Source organism: Pinus tabuliformis, chromosome 3_2 (genome assembly GCF_031772625.1).
Source record: "Pinus tabuliformis cultivar Carrire ecotype Pingquan chromosome 3_2, CPIR1, whole genome shotgun sequence".
Classification (NCBI taxonomy): domain Eukaryota; kingdom Viridiplantae; phylum Streptophyta; class Pinopsida; order Pinales; family Pinaceae; genus Pinus; species Pinus tabuliformis.
Genome location: NC_142302.1, coordinates 1,154,278,127 through 1,154,302,266, shown reverse-complemented (window position 1 = coordinate 1,154,302,266; position 24,140 = coordinate 1,154,278,127). Strand labels below are relative to the sequence as shown.

Here is a 24,140-nt window from a genome sequence, read left to right as displayed (position 1 = left end):
ACCACACGACCCAAGCATTGATAGGAGTCATTGAAGTTCAACTCCCCCACTTACTTGAGATTCTCAAAGTTTAGATACAACACAAACAATGTTATTTTAAGATTGAAAGCGACAAGGTGGGGACCTGTAAAAGGGAACACCACCTTATTATAGAATATCTTTTTTCGAGGCCAAATATTAACCAAACGAGCAGACCAGAACTTTCGACCTTCGACTGATTACGCTCCACCTCGATTTAGAATATATTCTCCGGAGTCGGGACCAATTCGCTCTGATGCCGTGAACCTGAGCTAAAAGAACTTCGACCAAGTACGTATCCCATGGCGGTATGACCGCTGGTTGCCGGTTTCTAAGTGAAAAAAGAGCCGCCTTATCTGTTGAAGCTGCTGCAAAATATAATAAAGCTTTGTATCTTCCTCACTTTGTTTTACATCGTCTTCCTCTTCTGCCATTTTGACCAGAGCGCGGACAATCAATAGCGACCAACGACCTGTGGTAGATCAGGTTGCTGGAGCTCTCATTTCTGATCAGGAAAATAGAAAGGTACGGTCGCATTTCAACGCATTGTCTCACGGATTATCTATAAATGTTATTATATACGTGTTTGGGGGTTTCGCACTTCAAAGCCTCTGTTAAATTCTCAGAATCTTCGCTTTACGGGGCTCAATATGACGGTCTCCTTGCATTTCCATTGCAATTTCTTTGATCTTTAATTTCTGGTGTAATTTTAGTGTCAGTATGTTTATAAGTTAAATATAAATGTTTGGATTTAGCTAATTTTAGTGTCAGTATGTTTATAAGTTAAATATAAATGTTTGGATTTAGCTTTGGCAGTGTTTATAAGTTAAATTTAAGTGTTCGGATTTAGCTTTGTGTCAGTTTATGCTGTAATGTCGTTCACAGAAGTCGCTGGTTCAATTCCCTGGGATCATTTCAGGCCATGTGTTATTTTCTTTTTTTCAGTTTTACATTCGCGTTGCTATATTTACTCAGTTGTGTGAAAACTTAGGCGACATGATGCCTTTACCAGAAAGGATTGCATGGAAAACAACAGCTAGTCAGACGGAAGGCTGCAAAACACACCCGAGTTTCATTTCTTGCGACTGGATTGAGAGCTTGCCGGACTAATTTATCTGACTCTGAATGGCTGAAGAGTAAAGTTTACAATATCTACTTTAAATTTTCAATAATAACTCATTTCAAATCACATAGATGATACTGTATACTCTTCTGAAAAAAAGAGAAAGAAAGATGATACTGTATACTACAAATTGCCACAGAATTTAGCCAATTGACAGGTCTGATAGTAGTTTGTTGTGAAATCATCTCAGGAAAAACAAAAAATGCGTGTTGCTTCTTTTTGTGCCTTTTACGGGAGGGCTGTGGTTTAGTAGTTGGGATTGGGCGCTGTTATGCAAAGAACCCCAGGTTCAAACCCTAGTGGCGGTAGAGTCGTTGCCTGTTGGAGGGAAGGCGTTTGACCATTGGGAGTTGGTTTTCCTTCATCATCGAATAAGATTAACTTATGGTCTAAGTGGATATTAATAGGATGATACTTTATAGACAAACTTGCCAAATTTGTTGAGTCAGTCTGACTTACACTTACTCAAATATAGTTATAGTCAAGCGTCTAAGTGGATGTTAATAGGATGATCTTTTATACACAAACTTACCGAATTTGTTGAGTTACTCTCACTTACACTTACAAGTATAGTCATGGGTCTAAGGGGATGACCCTTTATATACAAACTTGCCAAACTTGTTGGGTTAGTCTAACTTAAGCTTGTTGGGTCAGTCTAACTTAAGCTTGATTAAAGTATAGTTATGGGTTGAAGTGGATGTTAATGGGATGATTTTTTTATAGACAAATTTGCCAAATTTGTTTCATATCTTGGTTCTTGAACATAGAATTATTGGTGCCATTTTCATTTTTTTCCCTTGAGCAAATTTCATTGTTTAGATTTTATATGTTTTCCAATATTACTTTGTTAAATTTTTAGATTTTTCTTGAGCTTTCACACATTTTTCTTTGTTATATTGTTCCTTAATCTATTGTCTTATGCCTCTTTTTGGAAAAAGAAGAATGTGGTTGTTAGATAAACTTGATCCTATGGTGGAGTTGAAGTTATGTCAACAGTTATGGTTAACAGTTGTAGTTTTGGGCACTTAGTATTGGTGACTCATGGTATTACATGTAGTTGAAGCCCTTAAAAGGCTTGTGTATTCTCCATTATAGGTAGCCATGGTTGAGCGGTGAAAGCTCAGGTTGTTGGCCAGCTTGGCTGTGTTTTAGCCAAAGACAATAATAGATCTATTGTTGGTTGGTTTTTTCCCCAATTGGGGTTTTCCAGATAATCATGGTGTACATGGTTTGAATGTGTGTTTCTTGATTGTTATATTTATTTCTCTTGAACCCTAACAAGTGGTATCAGAGCTCTGGTTGGCAAGGGCCCTGGCTAGCTGTTCGAAATGTTCCCATCGACGAAATAGTGGCGCTGGTTGAAGCAATAGCTCGTTGCACAAACCAGCAGTGCCAGTTGAGCAATGGCTCGATGAGGAGCAAGAAGAAAATGAAGCCTGAAAGCTTTGCCAAGGCCTGGGCATAGAGAATATTTTTTGAAAATTTAAATTAGATTATGGGGTCGTGCTGGAGGTGCGCACGCTGGACTAAAATGCCCTACTGGAAATGTCGACGACAGGGTTTCCATAGGCCGCATGCAGAAAAAAGGGTTTTGCAACAATGTTATTCGAGTTAAGGGCAAGGAAAAGTCGTCTCGTGATGCCTCTGAGTGGGGGCAGAGTCGGAACCTTGCAAATATCAACGGTTGGTTTATTTTGCTCACTGCAGTTTCAAGATTTATAAATCCACCGAGGCCTGAGATTGCCTGGATAGGAAATGCTTGCACACTCCAACCACGACGATATATGGTTCACAACTTTGCTTTTGAACGTCATGGTTGTTCTACGGCGGTTTGATGACTAGAAGATGGAAGCTTCAATTGATAGTTGTGCTTCTCCCAAGAAGATGAATAATGGTAAATGTAAAAATTCACAGGCATGGGACTAACCAACATGGCGTTCTTTTCTTGTTTTTTGCTGTCACATATTTTCTTTTGAGTAGAGATGTGAGGGAAGCTAGAAACGATGATGATGATGATGTGAGGGAAGAGGTGAAGCTCGTACCTGATCGTTGAAACTGGAGAAATTCAGTGTTGTGAATGTGTTGGCGTCCATATGGTTTCTAGATTAAAAACTACGAACTTCATATACCGAGGATGGTGTAATATATGATTGAATGTGTCTCCAAGATTCTAGGTGATATAATTAATAAATTGAAGAGCCTTATGCTAGTGAAATCCAATAATCGCAAGGGTTATGAAGAGGTTTGGTAAGAGCATTAGTTATAAGAGCAGGCTTGAGATAGTGAGATAGCGGTCTCACAAGGTGAGATGCAAATGGTTCAAGTTGTGTGGAAGCAAGTTGCTAAGAGAATAGTGACTTAAGGCTAGGATAGTAACTTGAAAAAATATTGTATTTTTTTTTTTTTCATGTAAATGGGCATACGACTGTAAGACCTGATATGGCATGTGTACCTCGGTAAATAATCATTGGTAAAGTTTGGATATAGACCTAGGTGATATAGGGGAGCATGTGGAAGCATGTTGAGCTAGGACAACATGTGAAATTCTTAAACACCTTGACATTGGCTTGGTAGGGCCTGGAGGTGAGTGGTGGCTGGCTCACTTGGCAGATTTGGCTAGATTTGGCCAAGGAAAACCCAAAGTCAAGTTTAAAGGGGGGTTTGTTAGATAAACTTGACCCTATGGTGGAGTTGAGGTTATGTCAACAGTTATGGGTAACAGTTGTAGTTTTGGGCACCTAGTATTGGTGAATCATGGTATTACATGTAGTTGAAGCCCTTAAAAGGCTTGCGTATTCTCCATTATAGGTAGCCATGGTTGAGCGGTGAAAGCTTAGGTTGTTGGCCAGCTTGGTTGTGTTTTAGCCAAGGACAATAATAGATCTATTGTTGGTTGGTTTTTTCCCCAATTGGGGTTTTCCAGATAATCATGGTGTACATGGTTTGAATGTGTGTTTCTTGATTGTTATATTTATTTCTCTTGAACCCTAACAGTGGTAAAACAAGTCACCAACAAGTTGAGGACATGCTTTTCTGCCTTTGGTGCTTCTAACCTCAACATAGGCATAAATTCTCTTTATGCAATGTTTTAGACACTATTTACAAAGATTGAGATACTAACCGTGGACAAGTACCACCTTAAGCCAATGCTCAAACCTTGATCCGTTGATAGATATCATGCCATATTTCTTATGATGATGTATACTATGTTTTAATTAAACCAACCTATTTGATAATTGTACCATAGAAAAATGGTACAATTGATAGATATTATACCATATTTCTTATGATGATGTATACACTATTTTAATTAAACCAATCTATTTGATAATTGTACCATAGAAAAATGGTACAATTGAGGGAAACAACAGTGGCTAGGTAGAGCGATGACTCACTCTGAGTTAATTTAGCAAACTACTTTGAACTAAAAATTAAAATGATTGGTGGTAGAGGTGAATCTCTCTGACACTTATGGCGAGATTTTTTTTTAAATTCTCATTTATATTTGATATAGTTGACAGACAATGCGTGGTCATAGGGAAGGGACTGTAGTAGGTCGGTCATAGGGAAGGGACTGTAGTAGGTCAACTTTAAGATCAATCCTATTTTCCTCTACTTATGGATTCTTGGGTCAAGTGTAACATAATGTTTAATTTAGTGTTATTGTTACATCCAAAATGCATGCCATGAGACTTAGAGAAATGTGTTAGAAAATTGTGGAACTATTGATCAAACACGAAATGACATGTTTAATTTAGTGTTATTGTTACATCTAGAATGCATGCCATGAGCCTTAGAGAAATGTGTTAGAAAATTGTGGAACTATTGATCAAACAAGAAATGACAAGGTTGGCGACACTATTTGTATGGCTTTGCATAGGTCAAAATGTAAAAGTAGGAAAAATGTTAGGTGTAAATGAATTAAATTATCAACTTCTTCAATTTGCCCTTAAGGTCCTTTTAAGTAGGGGAAGCAAATTGTAACAATTCAATTACTATCAATTAAAAATAACAAAACAAAAGTTTTTATGAAATTCAATATGATATGATGCATCCAAAAAATAAGTCTTGGTTGGTCTTATATATTGTTAACAATGGAGAAGTTACTAGTTGTTGCTTCTCATAGGTAGTTATTAGTGACTTTGGGATTGTGAAATAGATCCTACAAGAATTTTTGGTTAAACCATTATAGACTAAAGCATCATTTTCATCAAAAACACATAACAATTAACCCACTTGAATATTAAAATGAGAAAGTCAAAGTTAAAATTTATATTTATGTAAAAGAAATATCTAAATGTAAACTTTAATAAATTGGAAAGAAAATTTTATTAATTTTATTATTAAGGAATTTAGACTTCTGTGATCCATAACATTGTTAAGAAAGTCTTCGGCAAAATCACATAATAACCAATTTTATTATTGTAAAGATATCAAACTAGTGAATTTTCATTGTAATAATTTAACGAATTATTTTAATTTTCCATATGAAAAATGATATTTTAAAATTTAATTTTAATTTAAGTGGTTGACAATTAGAGTCATATTGTTTAATTGTGACTAATCTTATTCAAACCCAAAAAAAAATAATCACAATAATATATAATTTTTAATAACTAACATTTTCTTCTTTAATTATTAATTTCAGTAGAAAATTTGGTAAACCTTATTTAATAGTGGATACTAGCCCAATGATCTTCCAAATCTTCTATTCTTTTAATGTCCACTTTAAGAGCAATAACTAATATTTAAAATTATCATCACATAAATACCTCTGGTGTATCACAATATCAATAGAAAAAGACAACGATATAATAATATTATTCCGAATACAAAATTCCAACCATATTTAAAAATCTTCAATATTAAAATGGATTTAATTAAATGAACCACACATTGAAAAAGGTAATTGCTAGTGGGATCATTTAAAATGTTATGAATTGGTCATATCAGACATCTTTGTAAAAGAAAGAAATGTGCGTTTGTCCTTTATCAACCTGAAAGTGTTTATAAAGTTGCATATATGCCACCTTGAAAGAAGGTTTATGCTTTGGTTATTATTTATTTATTTTTTAAATATTTTTAATTGGTATTATATAATAATATATATTTAAAATGATTAAAGAATATGTTAATAATAATATATAATTATTTAGTATTATATGGAGAAATGTATTTTATAGTTTAATAGTGAGAGATGTTATAATGAAGTATTTTATTATTATTTTATGGTTTCGAGATATCTTTTATCTATTATGAGAAGGACGTGTTGTAATAAATGTTTTAATAAAGTATTAAGTAAAAATATAATAATAAAAAACATTAATTTTAATTAAAAAATAATAAAAAAACAAGTTTATTCAATTTAATTTATTGTATTGTAACCTATAGATTTATTTTATGAGGAATTATATTAATAATCATAGTAATCATGATATTTTAGAATTTCATATTTAAATTAAGTTGATAAACATATAAAAACTCAATATTTATTATAAACTTTTTTTTTAAGGGTTTGAGTGGCTATCATGATTAAGAACACATGCTTTCTTTTGAGAGGTTACAAATTCAAAACTGGAGGGAGATAGAGGATATACACTTGTATAGACTCTTTTTGGTATCAAGAGAATCAATAGATTTGCCCCCTGTCACGGAGGAGTCTTAGAGTCGAGTTGGAGGGACTGCCCCTATACTCCCGAGCTTAACATAACCACCCACAAGCACACTCAGCAGGTTAATCAAGTTTCAAATATGGGTGGGGCCCCAATATTTGTTAGTAAGCTCTTTTCGTTTTTCAATGTGGGACAACCACCATTTAGGTCAAATCCTTGCGTGAAGGCGAGTCCCTTATTTCATAAAGAAGGAGGTCTTATACACCAACTTAGTGTTTGACTTTGCCATGACCTTATATATATATATAGAGAGAGAGAGAGAGAGAGAGAGAGAGAGAGGGAGAGAGGAGTCCTTTAATTCTCAAACAAGGGGATCTCATACACCAACTTGGTGTGTGACTTGGCCATGACCTTAAAATTTGAATATATATATATATATACACCAACTTGGTGTGTGACTTGACCATGACCTTAAAATTTGAATATATATATATATATATATATAACAAAAAAATTAAATTATAAAAATTATAAAACACGTCAAAGAAAATCATCATTCTCATATGTATATCACTATATGTATTACCAACCTAGATCCATCTTAAGTCTGGATGTACCAAGAGGAATCAAATTTCTTTCACTCTAAAAGAGGTTTGCACCTCAAGAGAGAGACTTGATCTCTCTTGACTTTTGGTAGATCCTAGTTAAGATGGATCTAGGTTGGTTTAATTATTAGCCTTTAAATAGGTCGCATTAGAGAAGAATACCATGGGGAAAAACCATAGCTTAAGAATACCATAGGAAAAAACCATGAATTCAAAATTTTAAACATTACAACATATCTACCATACTAGGGTGGAGAGCACCTCTCTTAGTAATAAAGATTTAAATTAAATTAAAATCATTTTTTTTATAAATTATTTAATATTATTTGATTTTAATAATTTAATATCATAAATTAAATATTATTTTTCAAATCTAGTCGTTTAATATAGCCCTTACATGATATTATGGTCTCTACATTGCTCTCTATTTAAGTCTTTGCCATGGTCTGCCTTTTCACTACATTGCTCTCTATTTAAGTCTTTGCCATTGTCTGCCTCTTCACTACATTGCTCTTTATTTAAGTCTTTGCCGTGGTCTACCTCTTCATCTTAATACATAAAGATATGAAGTTTATATATAAATATTATAAAGGTATTGAAAAAATTAACATAGATCTATCTTACCTTCAAATTAAATGTTGAAAAAAATCAAAATTTAAAGCTAAATTTTTCTTTTAATTTTAAATTATAAAAATAAATTAATTAATTTACATCTTAAAATAAATATCAACCATCAATAAATAAATAATTAAAATAAACTATACTAATTATTTAATTAAAATCTAATTTTTTCATTTATAAATGGAGTTGTCTTTATTATGACTTGTGCCCTATAGAAAAAAAATATTGAGGTGAAATCTTGATTTGTGTTATTTAAATTGGTTTTTTGAATGTATATGTGGATTCAACGCCCTAAATTGAAGTGAAATCTTGGTTTGTGTTATTTACACTGGTTTTTTAAATGTATATGTGGATTCAACCCCTTAAATTGAAGTGAAATCTTGGTTTGTGTTATTTAAACTGGTTTTTTGAATGTGAATGTATAGGCACTTTGATTTTGCAGGTGTTATCCATCATGCTTGTGATTTCAATAAATTCATGCAGGATTTTAGAGAAATTAGAGAAATTAGACCGGGTTACCATAAACTTGTGATTTCAATAAATTCCAACTGGATTTTAGAGAAATTAGACTGAAAAAGCCCATCTAAAAAGCTTCCAAAATGTCTCACTAAAGACAACTCGTTTATAAATTAATTTTTTTATATAAAAATCTAATTATTCAAATTAATAAAATATTTTATTTTATTTTCTTTAATTTGAATTTATAAAATACAATATCATTTAGAGGTCATCTAGTACATCATAATTTGAATTATTTGAATTAATCTTTCTTGAATGACATATTAGGTTATATTGTATTTTAAATCTAATTATATTTATAAGAGTGTTTATTTTGAAAAAAGATTTTCAAAATGATTTAATTTTAATAAAATATTCTAGATTATTTATAATAGTATATACAATCAAAATTTGATATTTATTTTGCAAGTAGTTATGCCATTTTTGACTTTTTAATTAAATTAATTAATTATTTTATTATTATTATTATTATTTTTTATATATTTATATTTTATATTTTATATTTTTTTTATCAACAAGTGTCATATGGAGGAAATTATGGTTTTTTGGCATGTGGTATTGATAAATTGTGGTATTGACCCATAGTATTGTAACAACCTATTTACAAATTAGGAATATCATAATCTTGTTCCATGATATGTATATACAGGTATTGGCCTATAGTGTTGTAAAAAAAAACTTATTTACAAATTAAGAATATCATAATCTTGTTATATATATATATATATATATATATATATATATATATATATATAATTTTTTAAAGAGACGAGTATTGAAATTATATTAGTAAAGTTAAGATCCATCCCAAAACCGTTACGATTATCTTAAGAACAAGAGCTACTAAGGTTCCTTGAAGGTTTGGGCTTGAACATGCAGGATCAACCCAAATCCTTACTTGAGAACTCCACAATACAAAAAAATTGTTCCCATTCCAACTAAAAACTTTCCAAAAGACCCCTAAAATCCAAATGTATTTGCATCCCATTCTCAACTTAGTTTCATTTTAGCTTTGATTGGCTTCTTGTTATCCTTGGAGAGTTTCTTTTTATCTTTTTTCCAACTTGGAACAAACCCAAGTTTTCTAGAGAATCTGTCTTTTCAATGTTCATTGATTAATCTCTACTATCAATTTCATTCTTTTGAACCAATCAAGGCTCATCCGCATCTACTCGATCCACCCAAGGAGGAGTTTTTTTCGAACTTATTTCTTGGAGGAACGTCCTCAAAGGAAATGGGCTTAGACATATTCTTTCCCCTGTCCATAATTGGATGCTCAACTTCAAAAGCCTTTTTTCCAAGAGAATTATATGAAGAAGCGCTTGGGGAACCAACATTCACTGAGTTTCCTGAAACCTCCATAGCGCTACCCTTCTTCACTTGATTTGTTGTTGAAAATTCCTTTTCTTTAGAAGAATCTATCATGATGTTTAAAGGTTTTTAATCCTTTTGCAGAATGACATCATTATGAGAAACATGGTTAACAACCTCATTATAAATTCTGTAGTGATATGATTTGGTGCCATCCCACCATCTTGGTTTTTGACTATTTTTCTTTACTTTGTTTTGCCCAGCTTTGGGACAATTTTTGAGAGAATGCTTGGATTCATAACAAGCTCTGCAACGATAAGAATTTTTTTCATAATCCAATTTCACACCCATAAATAGTCAGAGTCTGTTAACTTGACTTTAGTGAGAAATCCTTAGCTAAAATCCATTTTCATGCAAATGCGGGCATATGTAGACTTCAGGTAGTATTTAATGTCATTACACCTATAGTAGAATCTGCCTAAAGCATTACCAATTGTTGTTGATTCCACATATGCAATGGGAGGTTGGGGAGCCTTACCCAAACCAAGGCAATAAAGATTGAAGTCGAGAAAGGGCTAAATGAGGGGAACTAGGGTTGCAAATAAAGCCCAAGGTTGCCCCAAAACCACAAACTAGATTTAGAAATCAACACCTTCTTTTCAACTTTGTCAAAGACAACAATAGAGAATGCTCTTTCGAGAGGGTAAATGTTCAAATCGTCAAAGATTAAGGGCTTCCAATGCTTAAAAATCCAAGAATGTAGCTCGCCAAGCCTTGACGAGAGGCCATTGAACCTATCAATCAAGCCAACTTCTGATTTGTTTTCGCTTCACTTAGAGCATCGACCCCCAAAGGGACCTTAATTGAGGGGTCTTCATGAATAGTCAACATAGAGAAAGAGGGTCCATGAACATATTTAACTTTTATCACTGAAGGAAGGAGGAACCACATACTTGTTAACTCTCGTTGAGGTGTTACCAGAACCAGGGACCATTTTCGAGCTCGCCGCTAAGGAAGTTGAGGGTGGAAACTGAGTGGAAGTGGAGGTAAGAGATCCAGAAGCCAAGAATGAGCTCGCCACCAAGGGAGACAAGGATGACTTTAAATCCAAAGACTCACATTTGGATCCAACGACTGAGGAATCCATGACAAGATGAGAGGCTACCACAGAGGATGGAGCAGAGTAAGATGGTTTATCCATAATAGAGGATGCAAAATCCATGACTGCAACCGAGAAGGTAGTTCTGAGGCTGTGGTCCAATGGCTACGTGTGGAGGTTTGGTCTCGACAAGTCCCACGGTCCAATCCCATGCAGGACTTTGTACACCTGAGAACTGCTCCTGACGAGATTTCTTTGGTTGAGAAAAAAAACTACAACTGAGAAGGTGAGGTGATTCGAGACTACATCAAAGGGCATCTGGAAAACTTAAGCTCGAGAGGAGGGGTGACTGGCTAGGGCCGAACCCTAGTCACCGCATTAGAGTAGCCGAGCGCAAAGAACATTTTCATTATTTATTAATAATAATAAAATTTAAAATAAAGTTACAATTTATTTATTTTTATAATTTTAAAAATTTTAACCGATGAAATGTATCACTCACTTATCACGTAGTAAATGTTTTGATGCTTATTATGGATTGATACCTATAACTATACAATTTTTTTTTTTTATCGTTAATACTATGCTATTTCTATTATTTACATTAACAAGAGAAAACAGTTACAACCAAGAGTTCATGTCGCCAGAGGCCAAGGATGGCATTCTGGATTGATAGTGCTCACAAAAAACTACCCGCGCAGGGGCAACCTCATCGACACTGAACGCCCACGCAGGGGCAACACCATTGAGACCAAATACCCATGCAAGGGCACCATGACTGAGACGGGTTACCCACGCAGGGGCCTTAGACCTTTGGGGAACAGAAAAAGCAAAATTATCTATCCCACGCAGGGGCAAAAGAGAGAAAAGGAAGTTCTTCATCGATATCCCTCGCGAGGGCGTAGTCAAACACAGAACTACGTAATTATCAAGCCAAACAAAGACATTCACGACATACATTGAGCACTTGTGATAAGAGTAACAGTTCACAAAAAAACCTGAGCATTGTCTGAGGGCAGGAGCTTGATTGAGCGGACGCCTATTCGTCCGACTCTTCTTCATAAATCCAGTACTCGCCTTCCGGGGGAGGTCCCCAATCAACCTTGGCCTTGCCTGAAGCAGATGCCGGTTGAGTCGATGGTGGAACGACCTCCGGCTCAGGTTGTACCTCTGCCCTTCCCTCAGCAGCCCTGGAGCTTTCAGCAAGATGAACTTGGGCGCGGGGTTGCTCCCCAACCTCCTCTTTCGGTTCCTCCAGGAATAGGACCGAGACATGAGCATTAATGTTAGAATTGCCCTGGGCGCTGCTGAAGGAGAATACCGCTGTTCCAAACGCAGGTAGCGGGGCAGAGCTCGAATCTGGAGTCCTGGCGTCCATAAACTGGTTCGACTGAATGGGGTGTGCTTCAGCCACTTGGTGGCACAGACAACGGCAGCAGCTTGAGGGTGGATTGGCAACCGGGGGGCGTGAAGTTCCACCTCTTCCAGAGCCTCGACGGCTAATGAGCCGCTGTCTTGGCCGAACCATGCTTTCCTTAATGTCCGATGAGCGTAACAGAGCAGGGGAGAAGGATATGGAGGGTGTGAAACCGCCTTCACCCACCCTTGCAGCCCTGTGTCCACCTCCAATTGCCGAAGGGAGCTCTTGAGCCTGAGCTCGGAGAACTGACGTCCAGAAACCCAATTCCAGAATTCGAACTTGATCCGATGCATAACATTCCATATTCTTATCATATTTATGCTGCGCTGGTCTGCCTCGATCCTGGTATGCCATAACTCCCCTCTGAAACAGTTAATGGAGCTCAGACCCGGCAATGAATTGCCGTCCTCTCGCGCCTCTGCTCTCACGCTTGCCATCCAGGGCGGCGGAGTGCAGTTAATAACCCTTCCATACTTGAGGCCGCCCATGGTTACCAGGTGGCGTACCCTCCTTCTCATTCGTGTCACCCGCATCCGGGTTATAACTATACAAATTAACATGGGTAATCAATTTGTTTTGTTTTCTATTTCTACTCTTCAATATTATTTGTTCAATATATTTAATTTAATTAATCAAATACTTTATTTATATATTAAAGCAGTGTGAAGACAAAATTAAAAAATTAAATTACCCTAAATATAAATATAAATTTAATATTTTACAATATTCCAAATATAACACATACTATTTCAAAATTTTGTAACTAACGATTATTAAAAATTTGTTTAATCACACAAAGGATTATTAAAAATTCTATTTCATAATAAAAATTTGTTTAATCACACTCATTCTTAATGTACATTCCACGTCATTCACCACTCCTTATAACTTGTGTCCCATGGCTAAAGTTTTTCTAGTCAAATTTATTTTTATTATAACCATCCCCTTATACTCGGTCACCTACTCACATGTTTCACTTTATCCATTCGGTTTTCCATCCGACTCAATTAACTAATTTCATTTACTAAATCTCTATAATTATGTTTTATACATATTTTAATTTTTTTTTAAAGTAATTTAAATCAAAATTACATTTTGTTTATACATTTCAAGAGCGTATTTTTGGAGATTTATATAAAACTTCACAAAAGCATACAAACATAAAAAAGTCTCTAGTATATGCTTAAAAACATATAAAAATATGATTTTAAACTAGAATGAAATTTTAGATCTCCGAGTTAAACAAAAAAAAGTGACAAAAAGTGATAAAGATTCGTGCAATAGTTTAGGAATATTTCAATATTCCTGAGTACCAACTGTAATAACAACAAATATATAACGTATCTAATATGGATAGATATAGAGCAAAAATAAAATATAGAGCATATTCTATGATGTTGTCTTATCTTTCAACTGTGGGATTCTATTTTGCCTTGTCCATGAAAGAATTGTGGAAAAACTAGTAGTGATTAGGTTCTATGTATTTTGTGATGTGCCAGGGGCCTTGATCGATCCATGACCAAACCCTTTTTAGAAAGGCAATCCATCCACTCTCTGGTTTTTTCCTTGTAGATATGAGCACATAAAAAGTAAGTAAAAGATCTTTTCATCCTTAGAATATCTTAAAGCACAAACATGAGCAATTTTTTTGACACTAATAACGATTATTGACCTCATCATTATTGACCTAGTTAACCTAAAAAGAATCAACATATACTTGAATCCAATCACATCCCAACTAAAAACACATTGATCCCAACTAAAAACACATTGAGAACAAAAATTTCAAGTAACCCTTCCCAAAAACCCATCTCTACTTGAAAACTATAATCCTGAGTGAAAAAAAAACTTCTCTTACATACTTTTTATTTTACGTTTCTTTAATAAAATGTTTACCCATATTTTTTTATATCCTCCAAATCACTTGCATGCTTTATAGTTAAACGTTAGTGGATTTCTGCAAATACGTTTTACATTATATTATTTTGGAATTCAACCTCCAAACATACAACTGTATACTCTCTTTAGCATTCCAGCCTCTAATATACCATTAGATACTTTATTTAGTCCATATTAATGATTACCAGCTTAACTACTTTACCGTTTAAAAAAATTATATTATATAAAACTCCACGTATACAATTACATATTTAGTAGTGGTTGTTAACTTAAATACTTATTAAAGATACACATTATACTATAAAAAAGTAAATTAGACTTTTATTTTTTTTTGTCACTTTCTTTTGATTTCATTTTCATTCAGTAAATAACTTTGTCTTGGATGTAAAGGTTTGGTTGACTTTCAACACCTTTCCTCTTCTAAATGTAATAAAGACAATGATTCCTTTTCTATATAAATAATGTAATGTTTTTCATCTACTAAAGCGTTTAAGGTATCCTTTGCATCATTTAATTCCAAATGTCATTGATTTATAAATCTGGTTAATTTAATTTTTTTTTTACTCCACAAGCTACTAATTATATAACCACCACACAACCCAACCATTGATGTGAGTCATTCAAGTTCAACTCCCCCACTTACTTGAAATTCTCAAAGTTTAGATACAAGAAAAACAATCTTATTATAAGATTGAAAGCGACAAGGTGGGGACCTATAAAAGGGATCACCACCTTATTATAGAATATCTTTTTTGGAGGCCAAATATTAACCAAGCGAGCAGACCAGAACTTTCGACCTTCGACTGAATACTCTCCACCTCAATTTAGAATATATTCTCCGGAGTCGGGACCAATTCACCCTGATGCAGTGAACCTGAGCTAAAAGAACTTCGACCAAGTACGTATCCCGTGGGGGTATGACCGCTGGTTGCCGGTTTCTAAGTGACAAAAAAAAGCCGGCTTATCTGTTGAAGCTGCTGCAAAATATAACAAAGCTTTGTATCTTCCTCACTTTGTTTTACATCGTCTTCCTCTTCTGCCATTTGACCAGAGCGCGGACAATTAATGGCGACCAGCGACCTGTGGTAGATCAGGTTGCTGGAGCTCTCATTTCTGATCAGGAAAATAGAAAGGTACGGTCGCATTTCAACGCATTGTCTCAAAGATTATCTATAAATGTTATTATATACGTGTTTGGGGGTTTCGCACTTCAAGGCCTATGCTAAATTCTCAGAATCTCGCTTTACGGGGCTCAATATGACGGTCTCCTTGCATTTCCATGGCAATTTCTTTGATCTTTAATTTCTGGTGTAATTTTAGTGTCAGTATGTTTATAAGTTAAATATAAATGTTCGGATTTAGCTTTGTGTCAGTGTGTTTATAAGTTAAATTTAAGTGTTCGGATATAGCTTTGTGTCAGTTTATGCTGTAATGTCGTTCACAGAAGTCGTTGGTTCAATTCCTTGGGATCATTTCAGGCCATGTGTTATTTTCTTTTTTTTTTTTCACTTTTTGCATTCGCGTTGCTATAATTACTCAGTTGTGTGAAAACTTAGGCGACATGATGCCTTTACCATGAAGGGTTGCATGGAAAACAACAGCTAGTCAGACAGAAGGTTGCAAAACACACCCGAGTTTCATTTCTTGCGACTGGATTGAGAGCTTGCCGGACTAATTTATCTGACTCTGAATTGGAGAATGACTCTGAATGGCTGAAGAGTAAAGTTTACAATGTCTACTTACTTCAAATTTTCAATAATAATTCATTTCAAATCACATAGATGATACTGTATACTACAAATTGCCACGGAATTTGGACAATTGACAGGTCTGATAGTAGTTTGTTGTGAAATCAGCTCAGGAAAAACAAAAAATGCGTGTTGCTTCTTTTTGTGCCCTTTATCTGTGAGGGCTGTGGTTTAGTAGTTGGGATTGGGGGATGTTATGCAAAGAGCCCAGGTTCAAACCCTAGTGGGTGTAGAGTCGTTGCGTGTTGGAGGGACGGCGTTTGACCACTTGGAGTTGGTTTTCCTTCATCATCGAATAAGATTAACGCATGGTCTAAGTGGATGTTAATAGGATGATCCTTTATAGACAAACTTGCCAAATTTGTTGAGTCAATCGGACTTACTCTTGACTCAAATATAGTTATGGGGTCGAAGTGGACGTTAATAGGATGATCTTTTATACACAAACTTGCCAAATTTGTTGAGTCAGTCTCACTTACACTTACACTTGACTCAAGTATAGTCAATGGGTCTAAGGGGATGACCCTTTATAGACAAACTTACCAAACTTGTTGGGTCAGTCTAACTTACGCTTGATTCAAGTATAGTCATGGGGTCGAAGTGGATGTTAATAGGATGATCCTTTATAGACAAACTTGCCAAACTTGTAGAGTCAGTCTGACTTACACTTGACTCGAGTATAGTCAAACTCACGAGTCAAACTTGAAGGAGTAGACTTAACTCTGCTTCTTCAAAAAGCACAGTCAAGCACAGGAGTCAACTAGCGCTAAAAAGAATATGACAACACTACTACTGGAGTTCTTTACAACATAACATACTAGTTTCAAGGATGAATTATATTCAAGTGCCCCAACCGTCAGCACCAACACTTTTGTCCAGCTGACTAGTCAATTCTTTGTTCCAGATTAATATTAAAAAATATGTAATACCTTGCAAAAATAAACAACTTGAATGCCAAAAGTAGGCATCTACTTTTCTTTTCACTGCCTTCCTCTTACCACAATGCTGCAAGCATGCTCTCCCCCAATCCAGGAACGCTATAATGATTGTAACTGACTTTATTACACTCAAATGAGAATTCTTTGCTTAAGAAACAACAGGTCCACCAAAGTCGCACAGGACTAGCTCTTGGCCTCAAGTGGATGGAATGACTCATTGACTGGGTGATCAGCCCATGCAGGGTGAAGCACACACCAGCCTGTTTGCACATAGAAACTGGCCCATGAGGGGTGAAACATGTTACTTTGGGGATTTTAACCTTGGTGAGGGGAATAACACTAACACTTGTTAACCATTGAACCATTGCCCCTTTGACAATAGACATATACATAGAAAGACAACTGAAGAAACAAATACAAAAATGAATTATTGACGTAAAGATCCAAAGTTTTTAGAAACAATAACATTTTCAAAACATTTGGAATCCCTTCAAATCTTGATTTTATCCTTCACCTGCAAAATGAGAGACCGTGAGAGCTCTTTCCCCACAGCTAAAAGTAAGAAAATACTAAATAGCAATGAAAAACATTTTTTTAGAGTTGAACATGTAGGACACATCTAAGGCATGTGTCGAACACGTGTTTGGTACAAGTATTGTTTTAGGAGGCAGGACATGTGTCAAACATGTGTCCTAGTGTGTCTATGTCTGATATGTGGGAAAGGCACACGAGCCCCAGGTTGGACGTGTCTTGTTTCTTAGCTGTAAACATACATATCACATACACACATTTCTCATGAACAGTACTTTTTATACAGAAAGCAGGTCTCAACCTACGCGTTTTAAATAATAATTTTTTCATGCAAAAAAGCATGAATAGATCGTAGTGTTTCTCCATAATCATTTTCCAAGATGCATATTTCCTGAGCTAAGCAATCAATTTAGTTTTCTTAGAATGGTAGTCAGCATCAGAAAGTAGAATGTCATGCTTGGAGGCCTTCTTTAACATATTGTTATTCGGTAACCATAAACTGCTATTCACCAAAACCAGGTATCATAATTTCTTTAATTTCAACTTGTTTCTCTTATTGGGGACAATGAAATGTACTGTCTTGCAATCTCTCTCACATGCAAATGAGCTAGCAGGTTTTCTTGAAATACAATTAAGAAACTGCTGCAAAATTAGCAAATTAACTCCATAAGATTCCCCCACAAGACAATGCTGTTGCTTGCTCCTTGTCATAGTTAGTTGCTTGGAGTCCACAAAATACTCCCACCTCCTTTAAGAATTCAATTCATCTCCAATCATTCGCTGCTTCTGTGCGTAAGGGTGCATTTTCCTTGTTACCTCTCAAATTGTATGTAATGATAAGAGCCCTAATCCACAATGTACAACTTCAGGGAACTGTTAGGATGGTCACAACCTTCACCTCAACAACCTATCCTCTTCACTTTAGGCTGGCTCTCCTTTGGCTCAAGGGAATATACCTAATACTATTAATAAGACAAAGAAATGAGGCACAAGGTGAAGTTGAGAGAAGCCTTAGTAAAATAGAGTTTTGGAGTTTTTAGGGTTTTAGAATAAGTGATGGAAGGAGAATCAAATGGCTTATGAGGTCAAGAAGAAACTCTTCGGAGAAGTGGCTTATTTCCTTCAAGGATTAGGGGTTTGAGACTAGAGTCTAGAACCAAAAGGAAAGAGTGATCCCTCACTCAATGAAGAATAAAAATGAATATCAAGGTCTACAAGAAGGGAACTTTCAATGGAAAACCTTCACCAACAAGATCAAATATGTTTTGATAAATGTACTTAATACATCTTACTAGGGAACCAAAGGAAAAACATAGCAAGGTGCCAAATAATCACCAAATCAACAAAGCAAAAATGCAGAAGAAAAACCCTAAAACATCTCCCTTCCAAGTGGTAACTTATCCCCTAAATGGATTGATCTTGAAGTCTTGTAGAAGACAAGCATTTCATCATTAATCTTTATGCACCAAAATTCAAATAATAACCAAGAAAGAGAAGCTTCAAGAATTGAAAACAATCATCCACAAAAAAAGAATCCCTTACACCATAAATGCTCCAAGAAAGATATGTCAATTAAGTTCCAAGGAGTGAGAGCTACAAAAATCCAACCATGAGTGAAATTGAGGAAGTGCATCTCTTTACATAGAGTGATGCTAGACTTCCTTTATAATAAAATAATATTATCTCATGTGATTCTTTAGATCTTGGCCTAAGAAAAATAAAATGCACTTCTCCTACAACTCGTTACTCTAATCAACAATAAAATAAAGTGGTCAAGCCACATGTACAATGATCAACATGAAGTAACCCCCAAGGAGAGGGATGTATCCTTTAAAGAATGACGAATGAGGCTCTAAGGTGGCACATCTAGCCTCCAAAGGTTCCCCAAAAGTTGTGGATGCTCAATGTTCCCTTAAGAAAGTGTGGTCCAATCCTCAAAACATGGTGAAGTGATATCCCATGCAAGCAAGAGTACGGCGTCTAGTTCTCAAGTGTGTAACAACCTTCTAAATAAGTGGAATAAACCCTCTAGAAGTGGGTGACTCCTCAAATAGCGCTCATAATCCCTCCAAAGGTGCCTCCAAGGCATGACCATGTCCATATCTCAATTAAAGACACCTCCATGAAGCATGAAAATGATTCTCCATGTCATAAAATAAGTTGTAAAATCGTCAACAGCCATATGGATGTCCAAGTTAGTGGGTCGCCCCACAAATTTAGTAAAAAGAGGCTCAAAACATGAGAGTGCTCTAGGAATTTTCACATGGCATGTCAAGAAGAGGTCCATGTGAGTGAAACTAGCCCATGTGTGCCTTGGAGGATGTGACCTGTGCCTTGAAATGCATGAACTACCTTGAGATCTGTGAATTGCCTAGGGAAACATGAAGATGCTCAAAATTCTGACTGAAGAACATGCCATGCTTGAACCCTATGTGCTCCAACAAAGGGGCTGTACATCATCAAATACTACATCACTGATTAACCACCATGTCATCAAATCCTCTGTCAATGTCCATAAAACCAACAAGCCAAGTCCTTGAGGTTCTTAGTGATGAAAAACACTAGGTTAGTAAGTAAATTCAATAGGGGTACCCCTGTGCAAAATAATGGGTAACAGCTGGCTCCTACTTGGGGACATGTGCTCTTCTCAGAAGTGCATGAGAACCTCAGAATCTTGTCATGTACACATGAGATTGACCTCCTCATCAACAAACACATCATTGACAATAAAACCAAATAAAATGCTCAAGGGAGCTTATTTTTGTTACACTACTGCTCAAGTGAACTTATTCATTTTCCTACCCTACTGTAGCATGTACAAAATGCAGCTACTAGGTGAAGTCAGTGATCCAATGCAGCCACCTTAACATCTTGGAAGCACAATGCCCCTTCCCTCAGTGCTTAGTCATCATGGAAAACAGGGAGACATCAAACTCTGAATGGTTACAAGTTGGAATCTCTGTCAATGCCTCTCTGGGAATGAATTTGGATGCCTGCAAATGAAGTATGTCATGAAGGGGCTGTAACTTTGGACATGTTCTGCTACATGATATATCTACCCATCCCTGCAAAGGACTGTTATAATTGTTGTCAAACCATAAGGTGTTTTCTTGGCTCTTGAGCATCTCTTCCGAGAAAACAATATCCCCCTTTACTGCATGTTTTTGGATTCTGGTTTTAAGACTATATGAAAAAGTACAAGACTGTTGTATTTTTGAGTCTTGCACAGATTCAACAGTTTGCTTGTCAAGGCCATATTATCAGTTCTGCACTCTTCTGTTCCCTTTGGACACAAATCACTGTTCTTTTGCAAGGCATTCCTGGAACAAATTTCAACAATGTGGTGATCCATATGACCAATTGGTGTGTTCTTCTGCCTTACAAGAGAATCAATTTTATTTTCTAAAGTATGCTAAAGAATGGCACCAATGTCATTCTCAGGGCATCTTCAAGCATGAATTCTTGAGTAGGGCATTGATACATCCTTGAAGGATTGTCCCCAAAAACTATCTGAAAAATGAATACAACATTTACTATAATAGCTACAAGTTGATACTTTCCAGGAATGGTTATTACCTTGCTCAATCTACCACATACATCTTTTTTATTGTCATTTTCTATCATGGTATATACATTTTTTTCAACAATTTTGAAGTGTGCCCTGCCTTCAGTGCAATGTTGGTTCCAGGAAGGATTATAATCACTGTCCAACTACCATGACTGTCATTTAATGATATCAGGCCTGTTTCTTCAAAATCTAGCAAGCTCTCACAAGGCAAAGGCCAGACCTTAATAGAACAATGAGGTGCATTTCCATTGTCACCTCAGCAATCCTCCTTCTGCTTTTTAGTGGAATTATACCACACAGGAGGCTTCCCAATTTTCACCTAAATGATATTCTAAGTTATATGGCTCAAGGTGATATATCAGATGAATCAAAGCTAAGTAAAGGTACTTTCAATGGACAAGGGCACAATTGTCTATGTGTAGGAGCAGTGTACCATATACAAAGCCCTAGAGAGGTACTTGTGACCTAGGGTTACATCGTGTAGATCAACAAAGGGATGCCTAGGTATACAAATACCAAGAAAGGTTTGCAAATAACGTTATCAACAAAAGGAAAAGGCAAACCTTCAATTTAAGACCCAAGTTGAAGCCTTAGCCAAAGTTAGGATTTAGCTAGGGCACAAATTGCCTAGGGTAGACTGTTGGGGAAAATTCAAGGATGAAGAGAGCTAGATTTTGAGTGCCAAGGATCAATCAAGTTGAACTCAAGCTACTAAAGCCTCAATGTCTATCCAATAGGAGACCCTTGTTGAATTTGACCCTGTGCCCTAGCCCTAGCGGCTTGCCTTAAAGGACTTCGAAGAATAGAAGAGGAGATAAGATGAAAGTTTTTATGATTTTTGATCACCAAAAGGATTCCTAGTGCCTTTTCCTACCTGGGTGATGGAGTCTTTAGGGCTAAATTTAAGATAAATTAAATTTATGCTTGGAGTAAGAGGGAAAACCCTAGTTTTCACTTGATAAACCCTAGCTATCTTTTTATGGGGGGGAAATTAAATAAATGAAAGCTCTCTAGGAGGTCCTTTATGGTATTCAAGGTTTAGCGTGCAATAATCAAGCAAGATTTTCCATATAAGATATGCATGTAGAGATGGAATAAGAAAAACCCTAGCATAATTTTATCACATGAAAAACAATAAAAATCTGCAATTACACTTACAATTCTTCCAAGAAATAGCCTTCTTTCAATCCCAAAAAGACATCTCCAAGACACAAATCATTCTCCAATAGCAATGGGTCCAAAAATATCACATCTCCACAAGTAGCGAGTTGCATCTAGGCTAAGTAGAGCTTTATAAAAGAGGTTGAAATCCACTAAGTGATGATGATAAACAAGGGAGTGATCCTCTATTTATATGAGGTCAATCACTTCCATTAATTTTCCTAAAAGCCCTATAAGAAACTTAATTTTGAGTGGGCTTGAAGTAATTGGGCTACAAGCCAACTCAATAGTTCAATACAACAAAATAAGCCACTAATGCTCGCATGCATGGGTTGAAACTCTTCCCAAGCATGATGTTATGCCCTTTTAGGGGTAATAATGCTCCAAAAATACAAAACAAGAGCTAGATGCATCTCCAACCATCATAATCAATCATGAATTGAGGGTGAGTCATCAAATCAAGCCTTAAAACATCTCCATGTGCCCAAAGGCCAGCTCTAGGTGCCCTGCATCATCTCCATGGGTGCCATCAAGTCAACGTGGTGTAATCTCTCTCTATTGTTGGGGCTCCATGAGGTGGCACAAGCCCTCCCTGATCACCCTGGGATGATCATCATCGTTTGGACTCCGGATCAAGGCATGCCCATCAAACTATGTCAAGGCAAGCCTAGGGGCATGTTGGGTCTACTAGGTACATAATCAAGCATCTCCAACACTAGATAAAGTGAGCTCATCGTTTTAGTATCTAGGGGGTGCTCAAAGATGTCAATCAACTATAGGAATCATCAAAGTGTCCAATGCTCTACTTTGGAGGGGCAGTGCTGCATTTGCAAGGTTGTCACTACCCTTCGGAAGCGTAGTAAGACCTGGGCATCATGTGGAGTAGGCATGGAATGAGTATGCCCTCTAGGCCTTTGTTGCTCTATTATGAAGAACCACTTGGCAAAACCATCTCAAACTCAAGTGAAAGAAATCACTCATTAGAAACAATGACCATAAATGCATCATAGTGGATTGCACTTAATTATTAAGGGCATAGTATGACTTCAAACCGGGATCACCTTCAAATATCTAATTAGACCAAGTCTCGTAAAAGTGTTCCCTACCCTTGTTAGAGGTGGTGAGGTAATCAACCCTATTAGGTGCTTCCAGTTCCAACTCATGAGGGGAGGTGACATGTCTAAGGTTAACCCTTCAATTCATAGGTGTTAGTGATAATAATGGCAATGAAAGGGAAAGATTTCATGGCTAGGTGCCATGGCCATAAGACTAGCTTATGGAGGTCCACAACTTGAGTGTATAGAGATATGAAGGAAGCAATTGTGGAGGAATACCCCTTTCTTCAGCTTGCTTTTTCCACCCCTCTGGTGTGCCTTCTTAGGTGTCCAAGTTTACTTCTAATAATATAACATTTATCTACCCCTCAAGGATGAGTTGGTTTCTCGCTCATCAAGTTCTGGACATGCAAGGGTTCCTTGTGACATGATGGAGCATCTAGTGCTCAGGTTTCGAGTGATGGCTAATGAGGGAAGTAAAGCTCATGCTAAGCTTTTGCCCACACGCTAATTATGTCCCCACCTTCGGTTGCATTTTAACTTTTCTTTTTCTTTTGTAGCTGCATTAACCTCCAGGGCAAATTTTCCCGACCCTAACTCAAGGATGTGGATGTATGGGTGCCAAATCCTAATGAACCAATGACAACAAACTCGAAGGATTGATGTGAGATCAAGGGGATGGTGAAAAGTGATAATTATGGAATGGTTACGGACACACTACTTCAATCCAAGTTTTCCAAGTAGTGTGCCTCCTATCACCCTAAGGCCTCAAAGGAGGTCCCTTATTATGGCTAAAGACCTACCCCCTTAGTATGGTGAGAGAATAAGTTTACAGTCAAGATTGGTCAATCATATAGATCACCCCTTTATCTATGTTAGAATGCCCAAAACATTAAGTAAAAGCACTTGATT

General features: G+C 36.1%; 1 protein-coding gene across 2 annotated transcripts in view; it reads left to right on the top strand.

The window, feature by feature from the left end:
• The first annotated feature begins 423 nt into the window (after nucleotides 1–423).
• The window catches only part of LOC149184814 (EID1-like F-box protein 2), a 49,570-nt gene continuing 25,853 nt past the window's right edge, over nucleotides 424–24,140 (top strand). The window contains exon 1 of one of the 2 annotated variants that reach the window (XM_089417724.1): nucleotides 424–543. The gene's annotated coding sequence lies outside the window, so the exon portion shown is untranslated. Of the gene's footprint in view, nucleotides 544–15,024; nucleotides 15,361–24,140 lie in introns of those variants that run through there. The other variant, XM_089417723.1, reaches the window with a different exon arrangement.